Here is a 19,714-nt window from a genome sequence, read left to right as displayed (position 1 = left end):
ATTGGAGACCCTCAGGGCCCTTTCACACCGAGGGGATGCGGTATTTTTACCCCATCCCACCGCCGTGCAATGGCTCTGGCTTACTCTGACGTTACGGTGCAACGCAACAGAAGTGACGTCTTTGTAGCATCCCCGACGCAGGTCAAGAACTACGTTAGCGCTGCGTGGAGTTGTTGCGATCTGCGTCGGCCTGGAAGTCATTAGTCTATGGCGATGCGTGGATGTTTAAATAATTACACACATTGTCGCTGCGCACATGCGCGGAAGTGTATTTAAACAATACACTTCCGCATACTCGAAGCAGGAAGTGACGGCAAGCGCGTCACTTCCTGCTTGGCCAGAAGGCCTGTGTGTGACGGTTCGACTCACCGCACCGCTGACGCTGGTTTCTGGTGTGAAACTAGCCTCAGACCCAGCCTTACACACACAACAAATTGGGGTTTGTCGAAGATGTATACTCCTGTCCATTTGTCCTGCGTCCAACGCATCTATTCAAGAACTGGCCGTTCACCTCTTCCCTAATATACCCCATCCCATGACAGGCATCGGTGTTACGAAATAATCAGTATTACTCACTCTGACCATCAGCAGTATTATACGACAACTGACCTGAGAGATATATGGAGGCCTGCTATATTTATTTCCTTTTAAACAATGCACATTGCCTGGCTGTCCTGCTTATCCTCTGCCTCTAATACTTTTATCCATAGCCCCTGAACAAGCATGCAGATCAGTTGCTCTGACTGAAGTGTGACTGGATGAGCTGCATGCTTGTTTCAGGTGTGTGATTCAGACACTACTGCAGCCAGAGAGATCAGCAGAGCAGCCAGGCAACTGGTATTGTTTAGAAGTAAATAAATATGGCAGCCACCATATCCCTCTCACTTCAGGTTCCCTTTAACATTCTTAGTGACTGGTAAGGGATGTCCCATGTGACTTCTACAAACTGCAGCAATCAATATCGTTCACAGAAATCCATTTTTCCCAGTAGTCTATACATAGATCTTTCAGAATGCATTGGTTTAATATCAGCAATGATATCAGTAAGTCTCATAATCTCGTTTTTCATTCCATCAGCAGTTCTAGAGAACGCGGACCTTCAACATTCCCGACTGTATCGCCGGCCGCAATTCTCCACGCCATCAATAAGCACCGGTAATGTCCTGTCACCGCCGAGATGGCCCGCGTTTCCCAGAAGTCCCCAGGCCATCAGAAAAGCAAGCGGCAGCCTCGGGGCACCGCCGTCCAGGCCTGGCCGCCTCTCAGAGGAGTCTCGCCTTTACGACACCCGACCGGTTTCGACAACATAATTCCTTTAAAGCTATTTATCTACTGTGCGAATCCCGTCCCCTTTATGGCTTTGTTTAAAAGTAAAAAAAATCCTCCTCTTCTCTCTACACTGGAGCCAAAATAATCGGGAGAAGAAGAAGGAGGTCATCTATTTGCAAATGGCCATCCGTTACTATCACTTCAAGCCACCATTGCATAAGAAAACAGCATCGCCTGCGACGGTTTCAGATGCGCAAGGATAACACGACTGTAAAAACTAACGGCAGTTATATTAAATACGTCTTTTGTGAAATATTGCCTGTCAAGTGCAAAGGAAGCAAAAAAAGAAATAAGAAAAAATATGGGAGGTCTGTTAGCATAATGAGAAAAGCAAAGGGCACGTCAGCGATGAATTTATATCGCTCTTTTCCTCGCCCTCCGCCGCAGCTGCTCTACATAGGAAACATAAATTCCTCATTGCCTTTCTGGAGGTCTTTAGCTGCACCCCCCCTTTATTGATTTCTTTATCCCTTAATGTGATAGCAGCATTGATAGGAAAGAAATGGCGCCCATTACGATACATTTTATCACACGCACAATAAAGCGGTGATTGCTTTGGGTCTCTGCTAACAGAGACGAATGCCTTCTGTAACGAGATCAGCAGTGCAGTATGAATATTTGACATGGAAGTTAATCAAAATGTTTTTACCCTCATCGCCGGAGACGGGGGGCCTCGAACGCCGCAGACGAAGGTTTATAGGCAGCCGAAGAATGCTTTACTGCCGCCGCCATAATACCGACTTGTTAGGGATATAAAAAGCTATCCTTATACACTAAAATCCTGTTTATGTAAACTTTTGTTTTTGTTTATTTTTTATATAGACTGAGATGTGGAAGTTTGATGGCCGGGCGGAAGGTGTGAGAACGAGCAGATTGTCTGACTGTCCGTAGGGCAATGCTTATGCTGTTTTACACAACGCTAGCAGAGAGATGCTTGTTTGTTAAATGCCTGGAATGGAGAAGGGATGTTACAAATTATTCTCTGTAATGGAAAAGTGAACTCGAAACAAACGCATGCAGCACTAATTTAAAAGGACAACCGATATGGAGGCTGCAATATTTATTTCCTGTTAGGCAATACCATTTGCCTGGCTGTCCTGGTGATCCTCTGCCTCTAATACATTTAGCCGTAGACCCAGAACAAGCATGCAGCAGATCAGGTGTTTCTGACATTATTGTCAGATCAGACTGGATTAGCTGCATGCTGGTTTCTGGTATGATTCAATAATTAATAAATCAGCAGGTCTGCCAGGTAACTGGCATTGTTAAAGGGGTTCTGGTGTGGGGAGAGGGGGGGCTGAGGATAAAAATGGACACTCGCCTGGGGCTTCTATCAGCCCCCTGTAGCAGTAATGTCCCGCGCTGTCCTCCTCTGATCCGCCGTTCCCCGCTGCCGGCACCGGGCGATTATTCGTCTAGCAAGACGAATACTGTGTGCTCCCGCTCGCGTCATCGGAAGCTTACTGCGCAGTACAAAGTTTTCTGGTGCTGCACCTGCGCAGTAATCTTCCAATGACGCGCGCGGGAGCGAGCACACGTGCAGCCGCAGTTTGATAGCATGCCGCGCTAGACCGGGGCTGACGGCGTGGGACATCACTGCTACAGGGGGCTGATAGAAGCACCAGGTAAGCGTCTGTTTTTATCTTCAACACCCCCTCTCCCCCCCCCCCCCCCCCCCACAGAACCTCTTTAAAGCTGATCTGAACTCAGAATTTCCTTTCTGCTCTAAAAGCGAAGCAACAGCCTAATAATCTTTAAAGAAAAAATATTTCTTTGTTACAGCTGATAAAACTCCTGCAATAAATCTACAGTGAGTCTACTTCCTGCGTTCATGGAAGCAGGCATAGGGTTAACATCCTGTGTTTACAAATCAGCTGCACTGCCATGGCAGAGGAGATGCCTGAGCTGACAGAGCTGAGAGATCAAATGATGGTGGCGATTAGGGGTAGTTAGACAGGCTAAACTCTCTAAATACATACAGGGTGGATTTCTCTTTGTTTTTTCTTCTGTCCTGTGCAGGACTTCAGGTCCAGTTTAATGCTAAAATAGAATAAAATAGCATTTTTTAGCATTCCACAATGCTGGGCAGTATCGGGAGCAGCTTGGCGCTGACTGTAGATAAAAGCGATGTTATTGTGTTATTAAGTAAGAGGCGAGGGAAAGAATGCGCCAAACAAGCACTTTATAAATGGACTTCCTGCCTCCAGATGCCTCTCTATATTTCGCATTACAGCTCAGGGACGAGCAGTTTCCCCGGCCGCAGGGATAGAAGGAGCGGACAGGAAACTCGGGATCATGGGACTTCTGGTGAGGGTGTAAATCTGACACATCTGATAATCACGCGGCTGTTCTCTCACATCTGTGCTTGGAACGAGTTCTCGGTGAGCTGATCAGCGCTGGTGGTCGCCTTCGTAACAGCTAATGACAGATCCCGAGCAGACGCCGCTTCTACGCAAATACTCGAGAAAGAAAACAGACGCGGATAAGCGAGAGCCAACGAAGTGTACGGAGAATAAACACAGCATAAGAGGTGATAAGAGAGGGGCTCGCAAGCAGAGGTCACCCCAGAGGCAGCAACCCAACAAGACAGGTGAGGAGTCAGGCCTGGATTCACCTCACAGGAGCTTATAGGCACAGATGTCCTTGCACCCTAGACTCCGCCCTCCATGCATGCAGGCCCGGATTTACATCACAGGAGCCTATGGGCACAGATGTCCTGACACCCTAGACTCCACCCTCCATGCATGCAGGCCTGGATTTACATCACAGGAGCCTATAGGCACAGATGTCCTGGCACCCTAGACTCCGCCCTCCATGCATGTAGGCCTGGATTTACATCACAGGAGCCTATGGGCACAGATGTCCTGGCACCCTAGACTCCGCCCTCCATGCATGCAGGCCTGGATTCACCTCACAGGAGCCTATAGTCACTGATGTCCTGGCACCCTAGACTCCGCCCACCATGCATGCAGGCCTGGATTTACATCACAGGAGCCTATAGGCACAGATGTCCTGGCACCCAAGACTCCGCCCTCCATGCATGCAGGCCTGGATTTACATCACAGGAGCCTATAGGCACAGATGTCCTGGCACCCTAGACTCCGCCCTCCATGCATGCAGGCCTGGATTCACCTCACAGGAGCCTATAGTCACTGATGTCCTGGCACCCTAGACTCCACCCTCCATGCATGCAGGCCTGGATTTACATCACAGGAGCCTATAGGCACAGATGTCCTGGCACCCTAGACTCCGCCCTCCATGCATGCAGGCCTGGATTCACCTCACAGGAGCCTATAGTCACTGATGTCCTGGCACCCTAGACTCCACCCTCCATGCATGCAGGCCTGGATTTACATCACAGGAGCCTATAGGCACAGATGTCCTGGCACCCTAGACTCCGCCCTCCATGCATGCAGGCCTGGATTCACCTCACAGGAGCCTATAGGCACAGATGTCCTGGCACCCTAGACTCCGCCCTCCATGCATGCAGGCCTGGATTCACCTTACAGGAGCCTATAGTCACTGATGTCCTGGCACCTTAGACTCCGCCCTCCAGGAACCTACAAACACCGCACTGAACTGCACCACAAGTGTGCTGGCTGTCCCAGCTGTCTCTTCTCCCTTACTTCCCTTGTCATATGTAGCTACAGGTGTCCCTTAGTATTAGGTAGCCAGACATACCCTCACTATTAACCATTTCAGCCCGCTGGGATTTTTCACCTTATGCATCGGAGCAATTTTCACCTCCCATTCATTCGCTAATAACTTTATCACTACTTATCACAATTTATTGATCTATATCTTGTTTTTTCCGCCACTAATTAGGCTTTCTGTGGGTGGTACATTTTGCTAAGAGCCACTTTACTGTAAATGCATTTTAACAGGATTAATAAGAAAAAAAATGGAAAAAATTCATTATTTCTCAGTTTTCGGCCATTATAGCTTTTAAATAATCCATGCTACCATAATTAAAACCTATGTATTTTATTTGCCCATATGTCTCGGTTATGACACCATTTACATTTTGTCCCTATCACAATGTATGGCTCCAATATTTTATTTGGAAATAAAGGTGCATTGTTTCCGTTTTGCGTCCATCACTATTTACAAGCTTATAATTTAAAAAATGTTTGTAGTATCTCCCCTTCAAATGCATATTTAAAAAGTTCAGAAACTTAGGTAACTATTTATGTCTTTTATTTATTTTTTTTAATTGTAATTTTTTTTTTTCTATTAAACATTTTATTTGGGGAATATTTTGGTGTGGGACATAAACAGTACATTTTTAATGTTGCTTTATGTGTTAATTGTTATGTAAAAAATGTGTAGCTGTAGTTTTACTATTTGGCCACAAGATGGCCATCTTCATTTTTGTTTACCCTCCTTGTACTTCTCGCTAAGCGAGAGAAGTACAAGGGGGATGCGGAAATCTGTCCGGACAGAAGAACTGAAGCCTCACAGGTGAGCGCTTCGGTCTTTCTGCGGGGGACAGGGATCGGTGATCGGGAACCATGTTCCCGTTCACTGATCCCAGGGCTAACGGAGGACACAACGGACACGCGGGGGCGCGATCGCGGGCGGGAGCGCTGCAGACCGAAATGGTTAAAGTGAACCTCCAGACTAAAAATCTACTCAGCAGCACTGAAAAGGCCTGGTGTTTCTTTAACAGCTTCACAGCATCAGAACTTTGTTTTTCTTACCCAAGCCTCATTTTTAGCTGCACAGAAGAAATCTGCCCGGGCATTTTTCCCCTGATGCTGTGCAAAGCATGATGGGATTTCTGATGTTGTTCTCCTTCTGCTGTTTTGGTGCACAATTTTTCTTTTTTTATTTCGAATTTGCGATTTGAAGCATAGCGTGTGCAGCTGAGAGGGGTGATCAGGACACAGGACAGTTAAAACTGTGTCTCATGCTCATTGTCACCTCCTTTCAACCAAAAAGATGGCTGCCCCCATGAAATCACAAACATTTGCCTGTTCTTTCAAAACAGGGTGGGTAAGAGATTACCTATCTATTCTAATTAACATAACTAATGTAACTTCAGCCTAAACAAACAAGTAGCTTGAGGTGTCCCTGACTGAAGGGAGATCTCATCAATGGAATGCAGAGAGCAGGGCGAGTATCCTCTCATTTACACTCTCATCAGGACTCTGCATAGGGAAGGAGGGAGGGGCTGGGGGAGGAGACTGAGCCGCCTTCCCATCATCAGGCGCCTGTAGTCACGTGCTTACACTGCCTTATGGTAAATCCGGCCCTGTGAGGAGTACAACTCTGTCCACACGCCGGTAAAATGATACCGCACAGACAGCAATGTTTAATGTAGGTACGGGTCATTCTTGCACCCAATAAATCAGTAAAATGAGTCTGCTCATGCATAGCTTTTATCCTCTGTGCCTGAGCCTCACTCGGTACTAGGCATGACCAGACCTTACTTTCACACTCCTATTCAACTTGTGCTGAGTCTAATAGGTATGGAGGGACCTGGTGCTGCATCGTTGGGCTGCAGGAGGATCCGAGAAGCTCTGGACCATCCGGAGTCCTCCCACTACTGGGGTATTTTTTCACCACATGAAGTGTATTTAAACTAGAAAAATAAAGTACCAAAGATAAATAACAAGTAACCAACTGATGGCGTTGAAGATATGAATTGAAATGATTACCGAGAAACGAGATGCTAATTTTCTGAGTTTGACACAATTTTATTGTAAATTATATGCAGTGTGGAAATAAGGGGTGTATATATACATGCAATTCTGAGCAGCCAATCACTGACGAATGTTACCACTTCCATGTAAGGGCCCGTACATATGCTAGATGAAAGTTGGCCTAGGCAGCTGAAAACAACTGCCTCTGCCAATAATCTGGCATGTGCACAGCCCCGCCCCGACCACTGCCTGGCCAGAGATCCGCCAGGCAGGCAAGCAATGGCTGATAGCTTTGTTCCCCCTGCTAGCCCTGCCCACCACATGACATCACATCTGTGCCGCCCCTCACCACACATTGCAACAGGACACGTAGTTAGCCTGCAGGCTACCTACACATCTGTACAGCCTCACCCCAGCAAGGTCATGCAACATGGAAGATTGGCATATCATTGGTCAATCAAAGTTGGATGTGTGTACGCATCCGTAGGCAATCCAAATTGGTAGCTCCTTCATTTGTTTGGCTCATTACCATCTGACTGATGTTTTCCAATCTTCCCAACATTTGACATTTAATTCAGAATCGCTTTTTAATTCCACAGGGTGCATGCAGTGGCATAGCTAAGAAGCTGTGGGCCCCGATGCAAGTTTTACATTGCCCCCCCCCCCCCAAGCACTCTATACAAACAATTGATACGGCGCACCAAAACCTGCCAATGGCAACTACAGTGTCAGAGGTGCAAGAAGGGGATGGCGAACAGGTTGTTAATGATTACCACTATTAAAAGCTTCTATAGAAGCCCTTATTACCAGCACTGGACCAATAATGAACTAATACCGCAATTGAGGAAAGACAATCAGGGCTCCTCTGGCTCAAGGGCCCCGATGCAGTTGCAACCTCTGCACCCCCTGTTGCTACGCCACTGGGTGTGTGTTACGCTCTTGTAAAAGTCACAGATTTAAATTAAAATCATCACTCATCAGAACAAATAAAAAAAAAATTAGATAGCTCAAAGCAAGATGGGCTAGCCTGATAACTTTTGTAATACGTTAGTTATTTTTGCGCTGTGGTAGGTCTTCTCTGATATCGGGACTTTACACGCCGCTCTGGGCGATCTGTCTGGGATGGCGGGAGGGAAGGGGGCGGATTTCTCTCCTGTGTTACATGGAAAATTAAAAGAAAACAGGTTTTCTTGGGAAAATGTATCGGGAGAGAATCACGTGACTTCTCACGCCAGAAAAAGTGATGCTGTTGCAATGATTATTGCGCTAAATGAAATAAACGCGGATCCGCCACCCTGCGCGATGAAACGGAGGGAATCTATATACATCCGGCGTGTGTGCATACATTACTGCCACCAAAACGTGCTGCCAAATGGAAACACGACTTACACAAAAGGAGAAGGTTCCTTATCAAACATCTTTGTTTGGAGTTGTGTGTTTGTAGAGCTGGCGGGGATGAGAGATGGAAGAGAAATCTCACGTGCACCATCTTAGAGGAGAACTGGAGCCAAAGCGTTTTATTTTTCTTGGGTGAGAATGTGCGGAGAAACGTTTATTAGTACAATTGTCGAGATTCCCCCTCACTATCTGCCCCCTGGTGATAGGTGCCCCCCGCACAGGAAGTAAACAAAATGACCACATTTATAGTATAAAAATCGAACTAAAAATATCCAAAATGTTGTCACAAGGTGGCGAGTTCGCTGCCCGTCCACTGCTACTGTGCAGCATCTCAGTGCTCGCTGGCCCTCACTGCAGTCACATGTGACACAGCCCATTAATTAACACATCGCATGCGATCCCCTCAAGCGTGACCTCTGCTTAACCTGTTAAGGACCACAACATTATCTCCCCCCCCCCAGGCTATTTTCTTTTACAAATTAGGCCACTGCAGCTTTAAGGCCTCACTGCAGGGCCATACAGCTCAGCACAGAAGTAATTCCCTCTCCTTTTTCTGCCCATTAACAGAGCTTTCTGTTGGTGGGCTCTGATCGCTGCTGGGGTGTGTGTTTGTTTATTTGTGTATTTATTTATGGGGTTTTTTTGAAATAATTATGCCTATTTTTTTAAATTATTTCTTTGGGCCCGTTCAGATCACAAATGCGGATGGCCATGCGTGCGGAACACAACGCGTACGAACGCACGCCATCCGCGTTTGTGTGCGTTGCGTGGCTGATCCCATCACTGAAAAGTGAATGGGACAGCCGCGCGTTTTTGCAAAATCTGCGTGCAGCATGCGTTCCCGGACCGCACAGGTCCGGAACGCATGCAGTGTGAACATCAGACAGTGCACTCTATGCACTGTCTGATGTCGTGCGTGTCAGCCTCCTGCACGCGTTTTTGTGAACGGGCCCTAATCTCTCCCTCCCTCCACCAGCCAGCCAATCACCGCAATCGGCTGTCATAGGCATCAGCCGATCTCTCTTCTGCCTTCCAGGGGCACAGCCGTGTCACAAGGCTGTCCCCAGTACAGCGCTGCCGTAGATCGCAGTGCTGTACAATGTAATTAGATGGCGGTTTTGCCATCTAACAGTCTCCTAGCGGCGACCGCTGCTGGGGGACTGATGACTGAGCGAAGCGGAGATGCGCATGCGATTGCCTGCAAAGCCCCGCCCCAGGACTTCACACCAATTAGCTTTGAACTGTCCTGGAGCTGCCGCTGTGTTCATGCCAATTGGCGTGGAGCGGTCGGCAAACGGTTAAAGTGTACCCGAGGCCATGTGTGACAAGATGAGATAAACGTGTGTATGTACAGTGCAAAATATATTATAATAATAATAACCAGGATGTTTTATTTTGCTCCCTCAAAGAGTTAATTTCTAGGCATGGAAGTGACAGCTTCTGTCTTGTCGGTAATATAGTAACATCACTGATAAGCAAATTACAGCCATAAAAGTTTTCCTGGCAGAATACAACTTCTGAGGGCAAGGAGAGATAACATACATGAACTATTGACCATTTTCTAACTCTGGGACACTTAAAGAGACTCCGTAAAAAAAATTGCATCCTGTTTTTTATCATCCTACAAGTTCAAAAAGCTAGTCTAATGTGTTCTGGCTTACTGCAGCACTTTCTGCTATCACAGTCTCTGTAATAAATCAATGTATCTTTCCCCTGTCAGACTTGTCAGCCTGTGTCTGGAAGGCTGCCAAGTTCTTCAGTGTTGTGGTTCTGCTATGAACTCCCCCTTCCAGGCCTCTCTATGCACACTGCCTGTGTGTTATTTAGGATTAGAGCAGCTTCTCTCTTCTCTCTTATCTTTTACAAGCTGGATAAATCCTCCTCTGAGCTGGCTGGGCTTTCACATACTAAGGAATTACATACAGGCAGAGCTGTCTGCACTCTGCAGGAAGAAACAGCCTGACACTTCAGTGGAAGATAGCTGCAGGGGGAAAGAAACACACAAATGATCTCTTGAGATTCAAAAGGAAGGGTGTATACAGCCTGCTTGTGTATGAATGTATTTTCTATGTGTGGACATACTGTACATCAACCTACTTCCTGTTTTGGTGGCCATTTTGTTTGTTTATAAACAAACTTTTTAAAACAGTTTTTAACCACTTTTAATGCGGCGAGGAGCGGCGAAATTGTGACAGAGGGTAATGGGAGATGTCCCCTAACGCACTGGTATGTTTACTTTTGTGCGATTTTAACAATACAGATTCTCTTTAATAGGCTGCCACTGATTAGAGACGGTAAAACATTCAGCTTACTTTGTAAATGTTTACAAATATAAAAGAAAACCCTGGGATACTTTAAAAAGTCATTTTAGGAATAGGAGGATAAATACAATTGTTTATCTCAGCAGTTTATTTTAACCTCGGGTTCACTTTAAAGAAGTTTTGATGGAAATAAATATGTTTTGTTAGTAAAGAGGAGAAGGCTTTAATAAACTAAATAAAAAAAATTCTTTATGCATAGTAATACTGGGTCAATTAAAATCAGCAGCAAGGGCATCTGATTGGCCCAATTCCAAACTGTTTACAGTCTGCATGAAAGCTGCTTGCTTGTCAGAAGTATTTTAAGATCTTATGTTAGTAGGTGGTCAGTGGCGTTGCAATAGGGGATGCACAGGTCGTGACCGCACCAGGGCCCTTGGACCAGAGGGGCCTACTATGGGTCCTCCCTCGATCACAGTATTAGCTCTTCAATAGTGCTGTGCTGGTAATCACTTCTACATATGCTTTAATTAGTGGTAATCATTAACAAATTGTCCCCCTCCCCTGCTTACACCTCTCATACTGTGCATGCCCCCTCCCCTGCTTACAGCTCTCATACTGTGGATGTCCCCTCCCCTGCTTACAGCTCTCATACTGTGCATGCCCCCTCCCCTGCTTACAGCTCTCATACTGTGCATGCCCCCTCCCCTGCTTACAGCTCTCATACTGTGGATGTCCCCTCCCCTGCTTACAGCTCTCATACTGTGCATGCCCCCTCCCCTGCTTACAGCTCTCATACTGTGCATGCCCCCTCCCCTGCTTACAGCTCTCATACTGTGGATGTCCCCTCCCCTGCTTACACCTCTCATACTGTGGATGTCCCCTCCCCTGCTTACACCTCTCATACTGTGCATGCCCCCTCCCCTGCTTACACCTCTCATACTGTGGATGTCCCCTCCCCTGCTTACACCTCTCATACTGTGGATGTCCCCTCCCCTGCTTACACCTCTCATACTGTGCATGCCCCCTCCCCTGCTTACACCTCTTATACTGTGGATGTCCCCTCCCCTGCTTACACCTCTCATACTGTGGATGTCCCCTCCCCCGCTTACACCTCTCATACTGTGGATGTCCCCTCCCCTGCTTACACCTCTCATACTGTGGATGTCCCCTCCCCCGCTTACACCTCTCATACTGTGGATGCCCCCTCCCTTGCTTACACCTCTCATACTGTGCATGCCCCTCCCCTGCTTACACCTCTCATACTGTGGGTGTCCCCTCCCCTGCTTACACCTCTCATACTGTGGATGTCCCCTCCCCTGCTTACACCTCTCATACTGTGGATGTCCCCTCCCCTGCTTACACCTCTCATACTGTAGATGTCCCCTCCCCTGCTTACACGTCTCATACTGTGGATGTCCCCTCCCCTGCTTACACCTCTCATACTGTAGATGTCCCCTCCCCTGCTTACACCTCTCATACTGTAGATGTGCCCTCCCCTGCTTACACCTCTCATACTGTGGTTGTCCCCTCCCCTGCTTACACCTCTCATACTGTGGATGTCCCCTCCCCTGCTTACACCTCATACTGTGGCTGTCCCCTCCCCTGCTTACACCTCATACTGTGAGTGTCCCCTCCCCTGATAACACCTCTCATACTGTAGATGTCCCCTCCCCTGCTTACACCTCTCATACTGTGGTTGTCCCCTCCCCTGATTACACCTCTCATACTGTGGATGTCCCCTCCCCTGCTTACACCTCATACTGTGGATGTCCCCTCCCCTGCTTACACCTCTCATACTGTGCATGTCCCCTCCCCTGCTTACACCTCTCATACTGTGAGTGTCCCCTCCCCTGATTACACCTCTCATACTGTGCGTGTCCCCTCCCCTGCTTACACCTCTGATACTGTGGATGTCCCCTCCCCTGCTTACACCTCTCATACTGTAGATGTCCCCTCCCCTGCTTACACCTCTCATACTGTGATTGTCCCCTCCCCTGCTTACACCTCTCATACTGTGGATGTCCCCTCCCCTGCTTACACCTCATACTGTGGATGTCCCCTCCCCTGATTACACCTCATACTGTGCATGTCCCCTCCCCTGCTTACACCTCTGATACTGTGGATGTTCCCTCCCCTGCTTACACCTCTCATACTGTGGATCTCCCCTCCCCTGCTTACACCTCTCATACTGTGGATGTCCCCTCCCCTGCTTACACCTCATACTGTGGATGTCCCTTCCCCTGCTTACACCTCTCATACTGTGGATGTCCCTTCCCCTGCTTACACACCTCATACTGTGCATGTCCCCTCCCCTGCTTACACCTCATACTGTAGATGTCCCCTCCCCTGCTTACACCTCTCATACTGTGAGTGTCCCCTCCCCTGATTACACCTCTCATACTGTGGATGTCCCCTCCCCTGCTTACACCTCTCATACTGTGGCTGTCCCCTCCCCTGCTTACACCTCTCATACTGTGGCTGTTCCCTTCCCTTGCTTACACCTCTCATACTGTGGCTGTCCCCTCCCCCGCTTACACTTCTCCTACTGTGGATGTTCCTTCCCCTGCTTACACTTCTCCTACTGTGGATGTTCCTTCCCCTGCTTACACCTCTCCTACTGTGGATGTCCCCTCTCCTGCTTACACCTCTCATACTGTGCATGTCCCCTCCTCTGCTTACACCTCTCATACTGTGGATGTCCCCTCCCCTGCTTACACTTCTCATACTGTGCATGTCCCCTCCCCTGCTTACACCTCTCATACTGTGGATGTCCCATCCCCTGCTTACACCTCTCATACTGTGGATGTCCCCTCCCCTGCTTACACCTCTCATATTGTGGATGTTCCCTCCCCTGCTTACACCTCTCATACTGTGGATGTCCCCTCCCCTGCTTACACCTCTCATACTGTGCATGTCCCCTCCCCTGCTTACACCTCTCATACTGTGGATGTCCCCTCCCCTGCTTACACTTCTCATACTGTGCATGTCCCCTCCCCTGCTTACACCTCTCATACCGTGCATGTCCCCTGCCCTGCTTACACCTCATACTGCAGATGTCCTCCCCTCTGCTTACACCTCTCATACTGCGGATGTCCCCTCCCCTGCTTACACCTCATACTGTGCATGTCCCCTCCCCTGCTTACACCTCTCATACTGTGGATGTTCCCTTCCCTGCTTCACCTCTCATACTGTGGATGTTCCCTCCCCTGCTTACAGCTCTCACACTGTGCATGTCCCCTCCCCTGCTTACACCTCTCATACTGTGCATGTCCCCTCCCCTGCTTACACCTCTCATACTGTGGATGTTCCCTTCCCTGCTTCACCTCTCATACTGTGGATGTTCCCTCCCCTGCTTACAGCTCTCACACTGTGGATGTCCTTGCCATAATGTTCTAATGTTGCACCATATGTGTTGAATGCTTGGGGAGGCCCAGTGTAAAACTTGCACTGGGGCCCAAAGCTCCTTAGCTACGCCACTGTAGGTGGTATAGCGGTAATGATTATGACTAGGTGTGCCTTGCATCATTTATAACAATCCCGCCCTCCACCCCACTCAGACACGCCTCTTCTCCTACAGGTTGGAAGATCCATCCATCTCACATGATGGTTTATATAATGATGTGAATCTGAGCATTTCATTAGCAAGAGCTTTACAAATTGCTGCACTTAGAAAAGCACTGTTAGTGGCTTCCAGGCATTATTGAGGGATCTATCTAAAGTCAGTAAGTTACCTTGTTAGTCAGTAAGTTACCTCATTAGCTGGTAAATTACCTCATTAGTCAGTAAGTTACCTCATTAATCGGTAAGTGACCTAATTAGTCGGTAAATTACCTAATTAGTCGGTAAATTACATAATTAGTCTGCAAGTTACCTCATAAGTCAGTAAATTACTTCATTAGTTGGTAAATTACCTCATTAGTCAGTAAGTTGCCTCATTAGTCAGTGAATTACCTCGTTAGTCGGTAAGTTACTTCGTCAGTCGGTAAGTTACCTCATTAGTTGGCAAGTTACCTCGTTAGTAAGCTACCTCACTGGTCGGTAAATTACCTCACTGGTCGGTAAATTACCTCACTGGTCGGTAAGTTACTTCATAAGTCGATAGAAAGTTACCTCATTCATTGGTAAGTTACCTCATTAGTCAGTGAGTTACCTAACTAGTCGGTAATTTTGGTTTCCATACAGTTACAGCCTTACTGAATTGACATTTCACAACATCTGCTTTATCGGTGCGGTTTGGCAATTTGAAAAAGCAGGCTGCCCCGTCAGTGTAGGCGATAGTCACCGGTATGTTAAGAGGCAGCTCTGCTGTTCTGACTAAATCATGGAGCTGTGCTGTTAGTTGGACTTGCTTATCTTCTCTCTCCTGCGCTGTGAACGTTCATCACCACCTGGCCACTATCTGGATCAGAGTGTGTTTGAAGAATTACAAGTTACTTTGTGAACTGGCGTTTTTGCATAGAATGCCAACAAACTGCTATGGGCCCTCCTTAGTATCTGGCTGTCCCTTCTTGAGTATGCTACTTGGCTTGTGTGTGTGAGGCTACAGTGCATGGAGTGTCGGATCATAGCGGTTGGCTAAATTTTGGTGCCAGTTTAAAGCAGAACTGTAGTGAAAAGTACATAATGAGTACAATTGTTTATGGTTATTATTATTATTATTATTTATTGTATTTATAAAGCGCCAACATATTACGCAGCGCTGATGGTTTGCAATATAAAATATTTAGTCAGTGTTTGCCTATTGTAATGTCTCTCCTCTCCCTGGTTTACATTCTGAAATGTATCTCTGGTGGTGACATCTTTAAGTTCTGCCAGGTGATCTGTACGGAATGTTCGTTAATGAGAGTTCTATGCACAGAGAAGGATGTTGCTTGGTTGGCAGTTGGAAAAAGCCGTTATTTCCCACAATGCAATGAGGTTCACAGAAGGAAACGGTCAGGACCATGGTCATGACATCACACCATGGGAGGGGTTTCACCACAATATCAGGCATACAGACGCTCCTGATGATTCACACCAACACTTCCCTTGCTTTCCTATTGGCGGGTGAGCCGTGGGGAAAGGTTAGTGAGAGTGCAGACACGCAGGGCGTAGCAATAGCGGCTGCTATGGGGCCCTGGAGCATTGGAGGCCCAGGTGGTACTTAGTTTATGGGTATACAAATTTTGAGGGTCGAGGAACGTAAGAAAGTTAATGGTGAATAAATTATGTGCAGTGTTGATTGCATGAGAATGTAAATTGCCCAATTAACTCATATCCATAGGGTAGGGGCACGTATCATTAAGAGTGCCTCCATCTGAGGACCCCATGAAAGTTTTGCTATGGGGCCCCATGATCTCTAGCTACGCCACTGCAGACACGGGAGTGCAATGACAGCCTTCACACTAGCATTTGACGTCCGTTTATAGGAATGGCAACTGTCGTATGCTACTGGCGACATCTTCTGGGCGTCCTATGGTAATATTACCATGGAAACCGGGCACTGTACTACCACCGCACAGAAAGTTAGGAAACCACGCGCTAGACTCCGTTAACTTTGCAACAATGTAACAAGGTGTGCATTCCATTGTCTGCAAATTTTAGTGTGTAATGGTAATTAGACACACAGAAGACACAGAACATTTATATCACGCTTTTCTCCTGGCGGACTCAAAGTGCCAGAGCTGCAGCCACTAGAACGCCCTCTATAGGCAGTAGCAGTGTTAGGCCGGAGCTGCAGCCACTAGGGGGCGCTCTATAGGCAGTAGCAGTGTTAGGCCAGAGCTGCAGCCACTAGGGGCGCTCTATAGGCAGTAGCAGTGTTAGGTCAGAGCTGCAGCCACTAGGGGGCGCTCTATAGGCAGTAGCAGTGTTAGGCCAGAGCTGCAGCCACTAGGGGCGCTCTATAGGTTGTAGCAGTGTTAGGCCAGAGCTGCAGCCACTAGGGGCGCTCTATAGGCAGTAGCAGTGTTAGGCCAGAGCTGCAGCCACTAGGGGGCGCTCTATAGGCAGTAGCAGTGTTAGGTCAGAGCTGCAGCCACTAGGGTACTCTATAGGCAGTAGCAGTGTTAGGCCAGAGCTGCAGCCACTAGGGAGTGCTCTATAGGTAGGAGCAGTGTTAGGCCAGAGCTGCAGCCACTAGGACGCGCTATCGGCAGTAGCAGTGTTAGGCCGGAGCTGCAGCCACTAGGGCGCTCTATAGGCAGTAGCAGTGTTAGGGCAGAGCTGGAGCCACTAGGGGGCGCTCTATAGGCAGTAGCAGGGTTAGGCCAGAGCTGCAGCCACTAGGGGGAGCTCTTTATAGGCAGTATCAGTGTTAGGCCAGAGCTGCAGCCACTAGGGGGTGCTCTATAGGCAGTAGCAGTGTTAGGCCAGAGCTGCAGCCACTAGAGGGCGCTCTATAGGCAGTAGCAGTGTTAGGCCAGAGCTGCAGCCACTAGGGGGCGCTCTATAGGCAGTAGCAGTGTTAGGCCAGAGCTGCAGCCACTAGGGGGCGCTCTATAGGCAGTAGCAGTGTTATGCTAGAGCTGCAGCCACTAGGGGGCGCTCTATAGGCAGTAACAGTGTTAGGCCAGAGCTGCAGCCACTAGGGGGCGCTCTATAGGCAGTAACAGTGTTAGGCCAGAGCTGCAGCCACTAGGAGGCGCTCTATAGGCAGTAGCAGTGTTAGGCCAGAGCTGCAGACACTAGGGGGCGCTCTATAGGCAGTAACAGTGTTAGGCCAGAGCTGCAGCCACTAGGGGGCGCTCTATAGGCAGTAACAGTGTTAGGCCAGAGCTGCAGCCACTAGGAGGTGCTCTATAGGCAGTAGCAGTGTTAGGCCGGAGCTGCAGCCACTAAGGGCGCTCTATAGGCAGTAGCAGTGTTAGGCCAGAGCTGCAGCCACTAGGGGGCACTCTATAGGCAGTAGCAGTGTTAGGCCAGAGCAGCAGCCACTAGGGGGCGCTCTATAGGCAGTAGCAGTGTTAGGCCAGAGCTGTAGCCATTAGGGGGTGCTCTATAGGCAGTAGCAGTGTTAGGCCAGAGCTGTAGCCATTAGGGGGTGCTCTATAGGCAGTAGCAGTGTTAGGCCAGAGCTGCAGCCACTAGGGGGCACTCTATAGGCAGTAGCAGTGTTAGGCCAGAGCTGCAGCCACTAGGAGGGCGCTCTATAGGCAGTAGCAGTGTTAGGCCAGAGCTGCAACCACTAGAGGGTGCTCTATAGGCAGTAGCAGTGTTAGGCCGGAGCTGCAGCCACTAGGGGGTGCTCTATAGGCCGTAGCAGTGTTAGGCCGGAGCTGCAGCCACTAGGGGGAGCTCTATAGGCAGTAGCAGTGTTAGGCCAGAGCTGCAGCCACTAGGGGGCGCTCTATAGGCAGTAGCAGTGTTAGGCCGGAGCTGCAGCCACTAGGGGGTGCTCTATAGGGAGTAGCAGTGTTAGGCCAGAGCTGCAGCAACTAGGGGAGCCTCTATAGGCAGTAGCAGTGTTAGGCCAGAGCTGCAGCCACTAGGGGAGCCTCTATAGGCAGTAGCAGTGTTAGGCCAGAGCTGCAGCCACTAGGGCGCGCTCTATAGGCAGTAGCAGTGTCAGGACAGAGCTGCAGCCACTAGGGGGCGTTCTATCAGCAGTAGCAGTGTTAGGCCAGAGCTGCAGCCACTAGGGAGCGCTCTATAGGCAGTAGCAGTGTTAGGCCAGAGCTGCAGCCACTAGGGGGCGCTCTATAGGCAGTAGCAGTGTTAGGCCAGAGCTGCAGCCACTAGGGGGCGCTCTATCAGCAGTAGCAGTGTTAGGCCAGAGCTGCAGACACTAGGGGGCGCTCTATAGGCAGTAGTAGTGTTAGGCCAGAGCTGCAGCCACTAGGGGGCGCTCTATCGGCAGTAGCAGTGTTAGGCCAGAGCTGCAGCCACTAGGGAGTACTCTATAGGCAGTAGCAGTGTTAGGCCAGAGCTGCAGCCACTAGGGGACGCTCTATAGGCAGTAGCAGTGTTAAGCCAGAGCTGCAGCCACTAGGGGAGCTTTATAGGCAGTAGCAGTGTTAGGCCAGAGCTGCAGCCACTAGGATGCCCTCTATCGGCAGTAGCAGTGTTAGGGAGACTTGCCCAAGTACTCCTTGCTAAATAGGTGCTGGCTTACTGAACAAGAGGAGTCGAGATTCAAACCTTTGTCTCCCACGTCAGAGGCGGAGCCCTTAACCATTACACTATCCAGCCACCACATTTAAAACGATATCCCTGTTTAAAGGACAACTGACGTGAGAAGACTATGGAGGCTGCCATACTTATTTTCTGTTAAACAATACAAGTTGCCTGGCAGCCCTGCTGATGTATTTGGCTGCAGTAGTGTCTGAATCACACACCTGAAACAAGCATGCAGCTAATCTTGTCAGATCTGACAATAATGTCAGTAAAACCATGCTTGTTCAGGGGCTATGGCTGAATGTATTAGAGGCAGATGACCAGCAGGACAGCCAGGCAACTGGTATTACTTAAAAGGAAACATATGACAACCTCCATCTCCCTCTCACTACAGTTGTCCCTTAAAGAGAACCTAAACTTTTAGGATATGGAATTTTCCTTTTAAATAATACCAGTTGCCTGACTCACCTGCTGATCCTCTGCCTCTAATACTTTTAGCCACAGCCCCTCAACAAGCATGCAGATCAGGTGCTCTGACTGAAGTCAGACTGGATTAGCTGCATGCTTGCTTCAGGTGTGTGATTCAGCCACTACTGCAGTCAAAGATCAGCAGGACTGCCAAGCAACTGATATTGTTTAAAAAGGAAACATCCATATCCCTCTCAGTTTAGGTGCAGAAGCTTCGGGACTTGGCTTGTTGGGTGTTGTGAGATCACGTTCTGGCCGGCCAAAAGGAATCCAGCACACGACGATGTCTCTACGCTTGAAAACTTGCCGACCACTGGGGTAAGTATTCATTTACCTTTATAGGAGACCTCACATTGTTGTGGTCATCAAGTTGCAACAGAGATGGTCAGCGAGAGACAAACAATGTGACCAGCATGCAGATGTCACACGGCTAGAACTCAGGTCAAGGCGTTTGGCCCTATTCCAAGCTGCTTAGCATATGCATTAGCCCTTTACAAGCCAATTTATGTATAGGCTTGC

The 19,714-nt window shown here is 48.6% G+C and overlaps 1 protein-coding gene and 1 long non-coding RNA gene across 5 annotated transcripts in view; one reads left to right on the top strand and one right to left on the bottom strand.

Moving 5' to 3' along the window:
• ZFYVE27 (zinc finger FYVE-type containing 27) overlaps positions 1-19,714 on the bottom strand; it is a 149,710-nt gene that overhangs the window by 31,212 nt on the left and 98,784 nt on the right. The window lies entirely within an intron of this gene.
• LOC137536019 (uncharacterized) overlaps positions 3,568-19,714 on the top strand; it is a 36,148-nt gene continuing 20,001 nt past the window's right edge. The window contains exon 1 of the long non-coding RNA XR_011024497.1: positions 3,568-3,919. This is a non-coding gene — a long non-coding RNA (uncharacterized lncRNA). The remainder of the gene's footprint in view (positions 3,920-19,714) is intronic.

This window comes from Hyperolius riggenbachi, chromosome 10 (assembly GCF_040937935.1).
Source record: "Hyperolius riggenbachi isolate aHypRig1 chromosome 10, aHypRig1.pri, whole genome shotgun sequence".
Classification (NCBI taxonomy): Eukaryota; Metazoa; Chordata; class Amphibia; order Anura; family Hyperoliidae; genus Hyperolius; species Hyperolius riggenbachi.
Note: the sequence above shows the minus strand (reverse complement) of the source record. Positions and strands in the feature narration are given on the sequence as shown.